The sequence below is a fragment of the Lineus longissimus genome, chromosome 6, assembly GCF_910592395.1.
Source record: "Lineus longissimus chromosome 6, tnLinLong1.2, whole genome shotgun sequence".
Classification (NCBI taxonomy): domain Eukaryota; kingdom Metazoa; phylum Nemertea; class Pilidiophora; order Heteronemertea; family Lineidae; genus Lineus; species Lineus longissimus.
In genome coordinates this window covers 9204148-9217045 of record NC_088313.1, presented here as the reverse complement: position 1 = coordinate 9217045, position 12898 = coordinate 9204148, and positions in this window count along the sequence as shown.

Below are 12898 nucleotides of genomic sequence, written 5' to 3'. Positions count from 1 at the left end.
CGGGATTATACGGTTCATGTGAACTTGTTGACATCTACATGATCTAGTGCTGTTATTGGTCATGGTATGGTGCTGCTCCCCAATTTCGAGTCATCGCCAATTTCGCGAAAACCCGTTTTTTCCCGTTTTCTCGCGCGTCACTTCGTTTCCAGAGAAGAAATTTTCTGATTTTTGATTTTCATTTCGTTCCGCAAAGAAAGCGCCCAAAATGCGTCCTAAACAGGCAAGCAATTCTCTAATTACGTTCAAAACACTGGGTCAATACCTAGGATCATGCACACGACACAGAAACACAACAATCAGTCGCGCATGCGCAATACCCGCGAAAATGGGGGAGCCGCTTCGGATTTGTTTTGGTCTGCATCGATCTTTCAGTGAGCGATTTCAAGATTAATTCACGCTTAAAACATCCACGCAGCACCCCAGATATTTCGTTATTGATCTCAAATTTCGTAATAAATAAGCTTTTGCGTGTTTGGAATCGCTGGAAGCTAGTAAATCTGCACTTAGTGATAAGACCCGCGAAAACTGGCTCCTACATGATACATGGTAGGCCTAATCATCATGGCTATATGTTTCAGGAAAAGCTCGGAGTAAAATGAACTGCCGATGAATAATGATGTTGTTCATGTTTACCATGTTTACTAGTACATAGCCATAGGGTATGCACTGGCCAGTGCACTTTCTGCACGTCGTCATGGTCATGTACGTGATACCGTAACCTTGCATATTTTGTTTTTTTAATGCGCATGCTTTTTGGGCAAAATCACTTGTACCAACACTAATGAATAATGTCTTCTTATCCCTATGACTCCATACACAGTGAGGGCATTGTCCCATTCCCATCAAATGGTAACTTATTGTACCGTATTAGGGTGGAAGTTGGGGAGCAGATACCTACCGTTGCACGCCTGTCATAATCAGTAGTGATGAGCATAGCGCGATATGGAACATTCTTCAGAAACTCAAGCGAGGGAAGTCTGCTCATTAGCATATCTCGCGCACTGCTCCTTCTTGTCAAACATCGTAGTGAAATCGTAATGGAAAACGTCTGGCTTTGCGCCAGACGTTGAGACTAATAAGTGAAGAACTAATAGGTAAAGAACTTCTACTTGCGCGAGACTGCTCTGATAAAATTATCATTGCAGAGACTACGGTGACGTACACATATATTTTTTACAATCAAAAATGCCCTCAAAAGACGACATGGAATGATTATTTTATTGATATTTCCTACTATATACCTTCCAATTATCACTTTATACAAATAGATCGGCGTTAGGTCGCATGCTTTTCTTTCCTGGTGACACTATAAAGCAAAATAGTTGCAACCCCGTAAATGCGCTATAAGTCCAATAATAAGTGACGGTGACCCGTTATAAATGTTTCGCCAGCTTCGCTTTTTTGCCGCTACGCGGCGCGTTGGGCCCTTGCGTCCAGAAGTATTAAGGTAGCAGGAAGGGTTGGGCGTTTGTGGTTTCTGAGTCTGAGGGGGTTGGTGTCTGTTGACTGTGCTTTAAGAGAGACTAGGCATGGCGCCAGTCTCTCTTAAAGCACAGTCAACAGGCATTTGGTCTCAGTATTTGGGTTTTGATTGCCATGACTGTACCCCTGTAAAAGTCAGAGGAGGAGAAGTTTGGAATGATGAAAGCATTGAAGAAGAAGAAATGTTATTATTGAGGAAAGCAAAATTTATTATGAGACTAGAAGGCAGTGTCCTGACTTGATTATTTTGAAAATGGCGGTCTGAACACATTAAAAGGTGGAACATGGCATTTTATCGACTTTGAAGTGTTCCGCAGTTAAAGGGAGACTATAGGCAGCAGCTAGGTAGGCAAGATAAAGTCATACAAATTTGCCAATAGGGGTCAGTCATATCTCTAGGCATGGCGCCAGTCTCTCTTAAAGCACAGTCAACAGGCATTTGGTCTTAGTATTTGGGTAAGTACAGAATCAAGGCAGCTCAGAGAGCAATGATTGAACGATGCTGTGGACAAGTCCAAGGATACTGCATCAGTCACGACCAACTTCTCATCAGAAAGCGTCACCACCAGCATATTCAATGTTCAGTTCCAACCTGTACCAGTCCAATGCACGCCTGTCATGGTCAGCAGTGGTCAGCTTAGCGCGATATGGAACATTCTTCCGAAACTCAAGCGAGGGAAGTCTGCTCATTAGCCTATCTCGCGCACTGCTCCTTCTTGTCAAACATCGTAGTGAAATCGTGGTACAGTGGGGCGTCCTCGAGGATTGCAGCTGGTCGGACAGACGTGAGGTGGAATGTGGGCGGCTGCACTTCTTCGTTGATGTGCGATGGCAGATAGCACAGTTGTTGCGTTGCATGACAGCTGAAAGTGAATGTGATATCATAGAACTGAGGCGTTTGCAATGAGACTATATGTGAAGAAGCAAGGAGTGAAATGGGCCATCTTCCAGTGACTAATATACAGAGTAAGGGCACTGGGTGTTGTTAGATTCAGCATTGAATGTATTCCTCATACAAGCGTGAATAGTGTGGACATACAGTGAGAGGTGAGAGACCCCTATTGACTACTTCTTGTATCTTTATCTTGGATATTATATTAGTATTGAACTTCTAGCCATGGAATATGAAGAAATTGAAGTTGAAGGCATGGAATATGAAAAATTATTCAACGGTGAAAGACATTATTCCATGAGGCTTTGCCGTGATCGCAAAGGACGCGACGCGATTGGTTCACATGCTAATGAGGTATGAATGATAATGATAATTACCTCTATAATGCTACTTGGATAGCGACTGTGTCGTTGATTAACACTAATGAATAATGTCTTCTTATCCCTATGACTTCATACACAGTGAGGGCATTGTCCCATTCCCATCAAATGGTAACTTATTGTACCGTATTAGGGTGGAAGTTGGGGAGCAGATACCTACTAATGAGGTATGAATGATAATGATAATTACCTCTATAATGCTACTTGGATAGCGACTGTGTCGTTGATTGCAACAGTGGTCTATGTCAATGTGTGCCTGTAATGTCAATGAAGTATGATGAGGTGATGACGATAGTGCAATTATTAAATATTGGCAAGAGATCATACTACAACATAGGCCTTGTTTTTGACAGATGACTGTGCGACATTCCCATTGGGTCTTGTTAGAGTCAGCGCTGCATGTATTCCTTGTACAAGCTTGAATAGTTGTGACGGACTTTGAGGGGTGAGAGACCCCTATCGGCTACTTCGTCTAACTTTATCTTGCCTACCTAGCTGCTAGCAATAGTGCCCCTTTATCAAGACTGAAACCCACTGTGCGGGGCTAAGAAATTACCTTTATAATCCTAGTTGGATAACCACTGTGTAGATGATTTGAAGAGTGCTCTGTGGATGTGTGCCTGTAATGTCAATGAAAGTATGATGAGGTGATGACGATAGTGGAATGACGAAATATTGGAAAGAGATCTATTCCTAGAAGAACATATGTCCTGTTTTGACTAGGTGGCGCATTTTAGAATCAGCAGTGAGCACTGTGTGTAACATGGTGGAGGCACCGGAGATAATAACTGTGTCGAAAGTATTGTTATAGGGCCTTCCCTAGGCCCATGGGGTTAAATTTACAATCCACGATTGAAAAGACGTAGTTTGATCGCATTCAACTATAAATCCATTGAACAGTTGTGTTCCTTCAGTCAACCGATGACCTTTTGTTGGGCCATGATCGGGGATTGTAAACTGTAAATGTATTATGGACTGGGAGACGGGGGAAACAAAAGTGAAATAGACCAAAACAAGTGATTTTGGGGCTTTGGTTTAGACGGATGCCCCACATGCGCCATGCGGGATTATACGGTTCATGTGAACTTGTTGACATCTACATGATCTAGTGCTGTTATTGGTCATGGTACATGGTAGGCCTAATCATCATGGCTGTATGTTTCAGGAAAAGCTCGGAGTAAAATGAACTGCCGATGAATAATGATGTTGTTCATGTTTACCATGTTTACTAGTACATAGCCATAGGGTATGCACTGGCAAGTGCACTTTCTGCACGTCGTCGCCTACGTGATACCTTGCATATTTTGTTTTTTGAATGCGCATGCTTTTTGGGCAAAATCACTTGTACCAACACTAATGAATAATGTCTTCTTATCCCTATGACTCCATACACAGTGAGGGCATTGTCCCATTCCCATCAAATGGTAACTTATTGTACCGTATTAGGGTGGAAGTTGGGGAGCAGATACCTACCGTTGCACGCCTGTCATAATCAGCAGTGATGAGCTTAGCGCGATATGGAACATTCTTCAGAAACTCAAGCGAGGGAAGTCTGCTCATTAGCATATCTCGCGCACTGCTCCTTCTTGTCAAACATCGTAGTGAAATCGTAATGGAAAACGTCTGGCTTTGCGCCAGACGTTGAGACTAATAAGTGAAGAACTAATCGGTAAAGAACTTCTACTTGCGCGAGACTGCTCTGATAAAATTATCATTGCAGAGACTACGGTGACGTACACATATATTTTTTACAATCAAAAATGCCCTCAAAAGACGACATGGAATGATTATTTTATTGATATTTCCTACTATATACCTTCCAATTATCACTTTATACAAATAGATCGGCGTTAGGTCGCATGCTTTTCTTTCCTGGTGACACTATAAAGCAAAATAGTTGCAACCCCGTAAATGCGCTATAAGTCCAATAATAAGTGACGGTGACCCGTTATAAATGTTTCGCCAGCTTCGCTTTTTTGCCGCTACGCGGCGCGTTGGGCCCTTGCGTCTAGGCCATATTATATCCTTATCTGCTAAAACTCAGCCTCGTTGCTAAAACTCAGCCTCGTTTTGGTACCAACGCATGATAGTGCATTGGTACTGCAATGTACTACCTGTCTGATAGAGAGTAGCCAAATGATTATGTGCAACTAAAAGTGTCCCCTGTGACCATACAGTTACCCACATCTGTTTCAAACCTGCTGATATTGGAGAATAGGTTACTCACTGACTGTTTATGATATTTATCCTCAAACATATTATCCTATTTAGCTGCAGTAGACAGATTAATAATCCTAAATAATCCTGAAGGGTGTGGCTGCCCTTTTTGGGCGTGTTCTGGGAGGCTTAAAGAGCCTTGAGGGTGAAAAATCCACTAGGCCTCTCTCTTGATATCTTGACTAATGGTATGCAAAATGTTGATTTCATATCTCAACTGGTCTCTGCTATATTATTGGTTATAGTCATGAGGGGTAGGGTTCTAAAATGCCAATCAACAGAAAAAAGATGTTGTCTTAGCGTGGTCTCAGCCAATTAGCTCAGTATCTATGCACATTTTGGCACATAATGATGCCTTCTTTCAGATGCAAGCGGTCTGATGGCTTGAAATTAAAATAGTTCTGAGAAATCTTCAAATAAACAGTGGCTTGATAGATGGGGTCAAACATGCTGAGAGACACATGTTGGGTGCCATGTTCTCTGAGGCTTAGAGTTCAAGACAGTTGATGTATGATATCCATGGGTACATAATGTCCTAAGGTACCAAAATATAGTCATCTTAAACTGAAATATACCACACATTGGTATTGATGGTGAGGGTATTGGTATTGATGGTGAGGGCAGGAAGCCAGCACAGAGTCCAGCAGCAGGCACACCTTTGAGCCGGCCGCGGCCAACTGGGCCACCAATGGCCCCGGCTGGACGCTGCCAGGTATTTGGATGCGAAAGTCAGGTAGCCGACCTGAAGGAACATTTATTCCTTACCACATGTCATGCCAACATGGACCTGCAGCTCCGAAATCAACTCTGCATGCAGGCCAAGCAGGAGCAAAAATTGGCGAAGACAGGACAGGAGCCAGGTACAAGGAAGAAACGCACTAGATACATCCATCTCTGTCCCCTGTGCGATCAGTACAAAGCCACTTTGGCTACTCATCTATCAGGAAGTCACAAAATGGCCGATCGCCGTCAGATACAGTCGTGCGTTCGGGATGCAACGAAGGTCAAACGCGGATCTGCTGAATTGGGACCGCCTGTGGAACCAGGGTCAGTTTTGACACGTATGATAACTGCCTTTGAAATTCACCTAAGGAGTCCGGCCGGGAAGGGCTTTTCGGACGCTCACAACATGGGTAGGTGATTGGCACAGGTCTGTCAGGCCCTTGCAGGCGAACAGAAGGAATTCAACCTGACAGACCTGAGGCGAATCATGGAACTGGGCCAGACTGGCGGAATAGTCGACCAGTGGATAGACAATGGAAAATACAAAGCTGGCAGCACAAACAATTTCATTGTTGCGCTGAAGCAGTTGCTGAAGTTTGCTACACTTCACAAGGCATACCGTTACGGATGGGTCTCCAACAACTGTGGTCTGGATGAATACTCGGCTCACTTGGATGGAATAACGGCCAGTCTTTCAAAAATAAGAAGGAAGCAACACATCTTAGCAGAGGACGAGGCTGGTAGAGACACGATAGACAAGGAGGCCTGGGCTGGTTACAAAAGCAGCAAAACGTGGCGGGGAATAGTCGATCACATGAATAAGCTGGCAGATGATTCCTGGTTTGTGGTTCCACACGCCAGCTACTGCATGATAAGAGACCACATCGTTCTCCGCTTATTTCTGGACAATTATCGCCGAGCCGGAGACTTGGCCAATTTCAGGCTGGAAGAATTTCAGAGGGGAAAAGCACTCGGGGACGACTTCGTGACGACCATAAAAAAACACAAGACGGAGGGTTACTATGCTGCGCCACTCGTCATGAAGCCAGACGTCTATTTGGTTGTGAAGATATTCATAGAAAGGCTGAGACCCAGTGTCAAACCGGACCAGAGGAGGACAATGTTTTTCTGGGCAGTTCTGGAAGGGGAGCGAATGCCAGCAACATTAACAAATACCTGAAGACGGCATGGAACGATTATGGCGAAGACCTAGGTCGTGACATCGGGGAAATAACTGCAACCAAAGTGCGCCGTTCAGCCGTGACAGTTTGCAGACAAGCACCAACAATAACGCATGACCAGCAACAAAAATTGTCGTCAGCAATGTGCCACCGAATGGAAACCCCAGACCGTATTTACAACCGGAGCGGCCAGAAAGAAGTTGGACATGTTTCAAACCAGGTCGTGTCGGAGGCTTTAGAGATTGTCATGTGAAAGAAGCAAACCCAAAAACGAACACTATTTCCCTCTCCTTCCGATGAGGATGACGATTACATTCCGGCCACACCACCACGCGAGACAGGAAAGGGGGCGAGAAGACGTATGCTAGTAGAGGAGGAAAAAAAGAGACAATGGTCACGTGACCTTTCCGAAGAGGAATTTGACACCCTTTACAAGGCCTGCAATCCACTCATCACCGAGTTGGTTATGGATTACAAGTCCCCCGTTACCAAGGCTGATATTCAGAAGCAACTGAATCGCGAGGCCGAACTAAGCAGAGCAACCAAGCAGCCGGAAAGGACGCGAGCAATTAACAACCTTTTATCTACATGGGAATTGGTCAAGCTGACAAACATCATACGATACAGGGTCAAGAAGTATAGAATCGAAAAGGATTGGATGAAGCCGACGAAGACCATCAGGATGAGAGTGCAACCAAAGAAGAGAGCACCACCAGCTGCCACTGCGGGATCTCAACGTGAATTGGAGGCTCAAGAAGCTGCCCCTGCTGTGGCAACGCCAGAGATGTCGCAATCCGAAGCAGAGGAGGACTAAGAAAACGTAGGGAAACATTAAATAATTTTCAATCGCGATTTATGCCAATGCCCATTATCCGTTATAAGACAAGTTATTAGAGAGGTTAAGATATTCAAGAGGAACATAATTATTATTATCGGCTCCACCTAATTGGATTGTTGATGATGTAAATATTCACCCCTCCAACGTTATCCAGCGTTACTGTCAATAGCATATTCCACTTCAGCGTTATCCAGCCGCTTTTACCAACATAACATTCCAGTTTCAGCATTATCCAACACAACAGGCCACTTTATATTCCAACTTCATCGTAATCCAGCAAAATAGATCACATTAAGTTCCAGCATATAGTTTCAGTGTTATATCGGTCTAATCTAAATATGTACACACTGACTTTCTCAGCCAGACAGCCATAATCGTGCGGCCTTCTCATGTGATTCTTTTACTCATTACAGCTTGACGAGGAGATGCTGGATTGGCGAAGACAGGATTCTGGTAAAAAGACTTTTCATCTGTGTCCGCTAGCCGACTTGGCTACTCACTCTCGTACAGAAGTATCCAAAATTGTATCCATAATGGGGTTGACTGAAATCTTTAGGTTTGGAGATAGCCCGCTCTGCTAAGGAGTCCAGCTGTTAAGGGTTTTCGGACAATTTCATATCTAAATAATGTGTATTGATTTTTTTTTGAAAACCATGTCAACTTTTTAGTGATTTCTCGTTAAGACGATTCTGCTGATGTCGTCAACGCAAACTGTGTAATCAACATTTTACCACGTGGTTATAAATGATTAGGTAGTTTTGTAAATTCATTGTTATAATCAAAGGTTATCAGCTTATTGAAATAATTCTCAACCTGTCTGTAATTTTCTACTTACCATGTTAGTCGGTTGTTTCTTTGTTAAATAGTTCAATTAATAAAAATATTCAGAAGAATTTTATCTTCATTACTGTTGTTAATATACTCAAAACCTCTGGACTTTACCCCTATCCCGAGGGAAAACGAACGATAAAGTACCACTGCGACATCCAAACCTCTCCAATGCACGGCGTAGACGGACGGACGAGGTGACGTGCGTGCGAATCTCAACCTCTCTAATAATAGAGACGAACGGCCAAGTCCCCTTTAATATGTAACTAGCATTGTACCCGTGGCGCAGGCAGGTTCAAATGGGCTATACCTTGAATAGATTGAATTGCAATGAAAATATAATGCAATATCAAAGGAGCAATATCGAAGAGACAAATTAAACCAACCATTTGTCCACAGACTCGGACCCTGTGGCGTGCTGTATGCGTGCATATAAAAGTAAATCAATTGGTCCGAATGAGATGATGAGGCAATGTGAATATACCTCGTTCCTTAGTCAGCAATATGCCCCTTTTTATACGGAGATGAAGGAGAACCCAGATAGGCCTTCACATGTCGGCCTCCAAATGGCTCGGACCAATTGCACTATCACTACTAAAACTTTAAAATGCGTGCTCCTCCTACATGTAGCATGATCTCGGGCAAGGCACTTAGTCGACAGGCAAGCTAGAAGTTCAGCACCGTGAGCAGCTCCTTGATAAGGCCATGCCAAGTTCAGAGTGCCTCTTCAGATACATCAAGTTTTGAAAGCTGTGGTGAGCACATAAACATACCATTGTAACCTTAATTTGAAAATCCCTTCATAATCAAGGGCTAGCTCTGGCTAATACAGTACCAATATACGATAGACCATCAATTTGACCCCAGCTCCTTACTGCGGGAAAACCCAAGTCCAGCAACCAAAAGTATCAAAATACATTTTTGTTTACATTTGAACTGCACACATGCGTTTGTTTACAATTTCTTTCCCGCGAAATCTCGAAGATCAGGTGACCTACAATCGTGGATTGAAAATAACATTAACCTTGGTTCAGCAGGTCAACACGTGTACAGGCTGTTCCAATCATCCCCCTACAGCCAGCCGTTCAACAGGTAGTGTTAGTCACCCCACAGGGAGTGCAGGTGATTCATTAATCCCCTGCATAACTGAACAGCAATGGCTTGGCTTCCGTGAGTGATAAGGAGAATTGACCGTGTCCGATTAAAAATCCCTCATTACTGCTCCGCTGAAGTAAATTTCCGAAAATAAACATGACGTTGCATCAGGATAACATATCACCTGCAAACGTGCAAAATTTCGAGACGAAACACGACCCCCAAATGGCACTTTAGCGAGCCGCCTTATAGTATTATGATATATTTCCGAAAATAAACATGACGTTGCATCAGGATAACATATCACCTGCAAACGTGCAAAATTTCGAGACGAAACACGACCCCCAAATGGCACTTTAGCGAGCCGCCTTATAGTATTATGATATAGATCATAAACTGCGACCAGTGAATACCCCTTGGACATCGAAAGCTCTCTAATAGAGACTACTTTACCCCTATCCTAAAGGGAGACGAAACCTCATTATAGAGACATGTACATGTACTTTGCATCTATCCCGGAGGAAGACAAACGATGAAATACCACCCGGATATCCAAACCTCTCTAATGTACACATGTCCGTAACCCAACCGTATCGACGAACGGGCTGATGAACATGTGAATCTCAAGCTCTCTAATACCATGGCTGTCCCACCAAAAAGCTGTAGTATCAAGTCGTCCTGCCGAACAGCTCAAAACCAGGCCTGTTTTTAAGTTGGAAACGCCTCTCTTGAAACTTACTCCAAATCGACGACTTCGCCATCTATAGTGATTCAGTCGAACTGCGTGGAAGTCGCGGAAGCGTTATCCGATTTCGTGGCTTTGAGAACTTCCCCGGTGTGACAGCGGATATAGTCCCCCTGGAGTCATAGTCCGGTAGCATTGTATTTGATCAATTAAGCAGCATGATCTATTGTACCGCTAACCCTAACCAAAACATTTAGCAATGCGGGCTATTGTTACACGGACTATCAGCCCTAGGACTACTATCCCTTGCACACCGGTCTTCCGTTATCTGAAAATGTGGCACTTGTTGGTGTGTTATCCAGCACGGTGGTTAACCGACATCGTGGCCAATTCATGTTCCCTTTATCTGAAACGTTGCATGACAACATTGTGTTCCAACTCCAGCGTTAACCAGAACAATTTGTCACATCATGTTCCACGTCCCACGTTATCCAGCAACCTTCACCATGTCCGTGTTCCAGAATATGAATATTGGCCACACTGCCGGATAACGAGGAAATTGGAACATTTTGTGGCCCGATGTTCTGGATAACGGCGCAGGTGGAACACAATGTTGACCAATGTGTCGGATTATGTAACCACTGTGTCGGATTACGTTCCTATAAGGAACAATCACTTGATATTATGCCAAATATCAAGTGACAACAAAATTGTTCCGTGAGCAGTCTCAGTTAAGACCCATTCCGACATCCCGACCAATGACGGTATATTTACGGAGTCTTTGCAATCGGAAAATTTTTGCCACAATGTCGGTTAACGCCTATGATGATTTTTATTGACCAGCACCAATGAAAGAGAATGCCAATTTCGGTCTGGCATTGTGGGCCTACACAACGCGCATCTTCGAAAAAATACCCGTTCCGAAATATCACAAGACGACATTTCTATCCCCGTTGTCTTTGCTGCAGGAACATACATGCCACACGGTCGGATAACGCCTTTGACGATTTTTAATGACCAATGCGATTGAAGTAGGGCTAAAAATCGGTGCAGGTATGCAATGCCTGTGCATTGCGCATCTGACAAAAAATCCCTAGTTCGAAGTCTCTAAAGACGGCGACTAAGGCCCGGTGGTGGTGACAATTTTCACGTTGTTTTGCAAAAACTTGACAGTTCTAAGAGTGCTCGAGACGTGCTAATTTGAGAGCAGGGGCCCCATCTGACGCTCTTTCAAAGCCGTGCTATTCGGGGAACACTAATGAAAGTGAATATGAAAAATACTGTGAAAAGACAAATTGAGACGGGAATATAATTTTGACCACATGTCGGATAACAACAATCTTTAGTAGCTTCATGACCTCTGGTGCAAAACATAATTATTCCAGAGATCAACATTGTTTTAGGCCACTTTTTGCATCCCTTTTATTCCCGCTCATTTTATTTCACTGGAACATGATTAATTGAATTGGGAATATTTGATGACACACAGTCGGATAACACATTTGATGTTTTTTTAAACCCCCGAAGTGACTGGCAGGGGCCTAAATACTTTAGTGGAAACGGATCGCCAGGCTGGGCCCTCTGTACCAAAAAATGCCGAACCAAAACATAACATAACAGAGGCCCGGCATCCTGTTCTATGTCAGTGCGCTCATGAAAATAGAGTTTTGACCAGAAAAACACCATTTTTAAAAAGGCTGGGAACTTGAAAAATGAGGTGCACGGTATCGTTCCGATGCCCTATAAGGTGGCCATAGTCCGAAAGCCGTGAATTGACGGGAAGTAAAGAATCGTGTTTTCGAGTGCTATTTTCAGTCTTCAAAATGCAGTTTGGGAATGCCGAGAGATATATACCCCTTTTCTTAGTGGGTAGGGAATGTCAACGATACTCAAATGGACCCTGAAATTCACGTCTGAGCATCAGCACGTGAAATATTAGACCGTTTCATCCAAGCAGTGTGTTATCAGACACATTTCCCCACATCATGTTTCTGGAGTACGGAGACGTTTTTTTAGGTCGCAAACTCATAATAAAGGCAATTTGGGTAAAAACACCCCTACCTTCGGGATCATACGTTAGCCCTGACAAGTTCGTCTAATCAGTCCCTATCTTCTACGTTATCCGACACCATTGGCACCCAGACAAGCAATGATGGATGTCTCTCAAAGATATCATTCACGAAACTGTTCATGATGGACATCGCCTTGCTCGAGATACCGGTGTCGGGGTGGACTTGCTTTAGCACTTTGTAGATGTAGATGCTGTAGCTCTCTTTCCTCCTCCTCCTTCGCTTCTTGTCCCCAGATCGCTGGGCCTTGGCCTTAGAGGCCGTCTTCTTGCTTTCCTTGCTCGATACTTTTGGTGCCATGATGAATCAGTGACGAATAATGCGGTGGGGGGGGGGGGGGGGGGGGGGAGGATATTTTGAAGGGCGGCTAGCATAAAGCCATGTTCAGCCCTGCATGTGGAGAAGGTTTAACTTTGAAGATTGGAAGTAGTACAGTCTGGACAGTGGCAAGGAGGCAAAGGGCTCGGTGTGTCAATGTATGTATGTATAAGCAATTTGTAAATGT